This window comes from Clytia hemisphaerica, unplaced genomic scaffold, assembly GCF_902728285.1.
Source record: "Clytia hemisphaerica strain Z4C2 unplaced genomic scaffold, Clytia hemisphaerica genome assembly, whole genome shotgun sequence".
In the NCBI taxonomy this organism is placed as follows: Eukaryota; Metazoa; Cnidaria; class Hydrozoa; order Leptothecata; family Clytiidae; genus Clytia; species Clytia hemisphaerica.
The window spans coordinates 19,223-23,434 of record NW_027103990.1 but is presented as its reverse complement, the minus strand read 5'-3'; positions in this window follow the sequence as shown (position 1 = coordinate 23,434).

Here is a 4,212-nt window from a genome sequence, read left to right as displayed (position 1 = left end):
TGTTTTTATTGAAACATTCGAAATTCGAAAGATTCGAAAGTTCGATTTTCGAACACGAGAAATTAAAAACCGGAAGTAAAATGAGTCAAAATAAAAACCAAAATTAAAAATAATTTACTTTTTAGGTTCAGGTTCTCTCAATTGAGAAATTTCATGTTAATTTCAAGGCCGTTAAATTCCATACTTATATTCATGTAATAAGGTATAAATCATTTTTGTTTGGTGAGACCCCTATAACGTTAGAAAAAAGAACTTATCGGGCTCATTCAATACTTTCTATCTTTTTGCTTGCAACTGGCGAATTTAGTGACCTGCCTCGATCGCTTCGCAACTTTTATATATATACGGCTTGTTTTACTCTAAAACAATTCATAATGTGAATTATTTCGCCATGATTTGAAAAAGCGAACAACGTAATTAAACAAATTAAATACAATCCTTGATAGTATTTCGTAAGGTCTCTCACCCGACCCTTGCCACCAGCTTTTCCAGCTGCTTACATTTGAGACATTCTTTCAACGAAACTTGACCCTTTATTTCTTTTGTCACCACTTTCCTAGCAAGAATAAAATAATTAATCATGGCATCCAATAAACTTATACCATCTGGGCACACCATCGTAGATGAGCTGATTGGACTGGCTCGCCAGCAGATTCAGATGCTACCATCCCTTATATAAGTATCTATAACAAACAAATAAATGAATCTTCTCCAAATAGTCTTATTCATTGTATAAATAAGTCATGCATATCAGGTTGCTTTTGTCAGATATTTTTTGATACTTAATGTTGATAGTTAAACAATTCTTAAAACTTTATATCATATTTTTAAGGCTGACCAGGAAGGTGTTACTGCAGAGATCGTAATCGATGAATTAGGGCCAGCAGCAGAGATAGAGCTAGAAGCAGAGATAGAGGAATTAGAGCCAGAAGCAGAGATAGAGGAATTAGAGTTAGAAGCAGAGGTTGAGCAATTAGAGGAGATTCAAAATTCAAAAGATTAAAAAAAAAGTAATATTTATAACTTTTTGTGTTTTAAATTTACGACAGTTGGAAGGGAGCGTCGAAGTTATTGCCTTCTTACATCTTTGTGATACTAGTTAGTGGTTTATAGTTTTCGTCTTGATTGTTTAATTTTCCAGTTGTGAAGTTTTTATATGATGCACACATAATTGGTTTTTCAAAGCAATGTAATAAAACTTTTTGTCTGAATAGTTAACGGTCAATCCAATGACAAAAATTCTTGTAAAATGTTATCGTGACGTGACCCTAATTTTCTAGTTTTAGGCTCTTGCATTTTTGGTTGTTATATTATATATATATTTTTTCTATCTAGAAGTAAAAAAGGAATGTATGAACAATCTATGGGTGGGTTCGGCTTTGATACCGATTCGATCGATCAAATGGTTATGTTGGTTGCTTGGATTCTACTTCGAAAAATGTAATAATTCTTCTACTTTCTTGATTTCAGAAATGATGACGTGATATAAGTGCTTGTTTTATCATTTTGGTTAGCTTTTTAGCGAGCGTCCCCTAACATCAAAACTCAATAATGTTCTGGTTTTTGGAATATCGTATTGTTTTTAAATAACTTACTCTTTCCTTTTTCCTTTTTTATGATTACAGATCACCGCATTTGCTTCAAATCAGACGTTTCTGTTGCTGTAGAAGTAATATTTTGAGCTGACCTTTCCTGAGTAATCGACTCAATCAAAATTGTCTTTCATGGTTAAATTCGTTTCACAAATGATAAATCATTGTGCCAACTCCTTCGCTTCGACTTCGACCAGGACAGCTCTGAGTGGACAATATACAAACATTTTCTGGAATATGCCATTGATCTATCAGTCCATATGTTTTGTTCTTTTGTCTCGTGTAGATTTTTAGTTTTATATGGAAACCTGTTTGTAACCAGTCATTCTTTATCAAATTTTAATACACATCATTTTTGATTTTATTCATTTCGATGTAAATGTGAAAAATACATGTTAACAAATTAAAGTATAACCTTGGTATTTTAATGATAATAAGCAGTTGATGTAATTTTACCTTTTTTTAATATTGGGAAAAGTCGCGAAGTAACAAGCAATTACTGGCCAAAATGTTACATGGTTTTTTATTAAGCATTAATTAAAAATCATTTAATTTTGCTAAGCATAATGAGTCCAACAAAATTTTACCCCATAAAATAAGGTGTATCCATCGACGTTCTACTATTCGATAAGCTCCTGTTGTGCGCAGATATGTAATTTTTGCGCAGATATGTAATTTCTGCGCAAATATGTAATTATTTTGCGCAGATATGTAATTTCTGCGCAAATATGTAATTATTTTGCGCAACTATGTAATTTTGAGCTGCGCAGATATGTAATTAAATTTCTGCGCAGATATGTAAAACACGATCTTTAAAATCAATGGTACCCCCTTGATAGCTTTTACCATCACTTTTACCTTTTTTCGAATTAAGGTATTTTAGCTAATTCCTATCAGATACAAGAAGTAATATCTTATAAGCATCAACTTTATAAGAAAATGATCTATAACTTTTCAACCACTAAGTTTTAGCTTTCGGTGATTGGTTCTTTTGAAGCAAACATGGAATAGCGCCTAGAATGAAAGTAATTATTTTTCTTATAAGAATCATCCTTATAAGAAAATTCTCTGTAACTTTTCAACCTCTAAGTTTTAGCTTTCGGTAATTGGTTCTTTCAAAGGAAACATGGAATAGCGCCTAGAATGAAAGTAATTATTTTTGTTATAAGCATCAGCTATATAAGAATTAAATCAATAACTCTAGATAGACGGTCATATACCTTTCGGTAATTAGTTCTTACAAAGTAAATAAGGGACGGCGCATAGTATGATCATATTTATTTTTCTTATAAGCAACTACTTTATAAGGATCAAATCAATAACTCTTGATAGACGGTGATATACCCTTCGGCTATTAGTTCTTACAAAGTAAACAAGGGACGGCGCACAATATGAGCATATTAATTTTTCCTAAAAACAACTCTTGGTAGAATAGTATATACTTTTCCGTAATTACCGTATTCCTTCGAATACACGCTCCTTCTCTAAGAAAAAAGACTCCCCTCAATGGGAGGTTTTAAAATTTTTAATTAACACCCTTTTCTTTAACACCCCACAGTTTTTACAACCTAATAGAAAAGTACAAATGAGATCTTCGATAGGACCTCGACTCGAGATAGTCACACCTACGTAAACTTTATTGATTTTGTAGATATGGGTTGCATTTCTTTACAGTGAGATAAAGTAAAATTCTATTGGTTGTCTTTACCAATACATGGACTAATTTATGATAAAAAACTCCCTTTTCCTTTTCATGGCTCGATCTACGAGCAAAGTCATTATATTTGATTGAATTATCCAATGAAATAGAGTGGGATTATCGAAGTTGTGATTTTCTCTCGAACTTTGAATTATGTAGAATGTTATACACTTCAGGAATATTTTGACACTGATTGTTAAAGATGTTTAAAAAATTTAAATGTCTTTCTTATTTTCCCCTTACAAATTAAACTAAGGCAAAATATTTGACTTTAAGCCATCTAAAAGGAGACGAACTTAATTTTTTTTAAGTGGAATTGGCATTCACATTGACACAATGGCTCTATCGAAAGAAATAGGGAATTTTGCTAAATCTAGCATTAGTTTATTAGAATTTTATAAGAACAAGGTTTTTTTCTAGTGGAATAGGCTTTCAAAAGTTTTGATTTATCAAACAAAAGCTAATATCTATTGGTTTGAGAGTTATGAATTGTGTTCTTATAAAGTTGATGCTTATAAAAAAAAATTTCTAGCTTAAGCACAATCCTATATATGCTTTGAAAAAACCAAACGCCGAAAGCTAATAATCATTGGTTTAGGAGTTATGAATTGTGTTCTTATAAAGTTGATGCTTATAAGAAAAACAAAATTTTCTAGCTTAAGCACTATCCTATGTTTGCTTTGAAAGAACCGATCACCAAAAGCTAATATCTATTGGTTTGAGAGTTATGAATTGTGTTCTTATAAAGTTGATGCTTATAAGTAAAATAAATTTTTCTAGCTTAAGCACAATCCTATATTTGCTTTGAAAAAGCCAAACGCCGAAAGCTAATAATCATTGGTTTAAGAGTTATGAATTGTGTTCTTATAAAGTTGATGCTTACAAGAAAAATAAAAATTTCCTCATTAGCACAGTACCCTA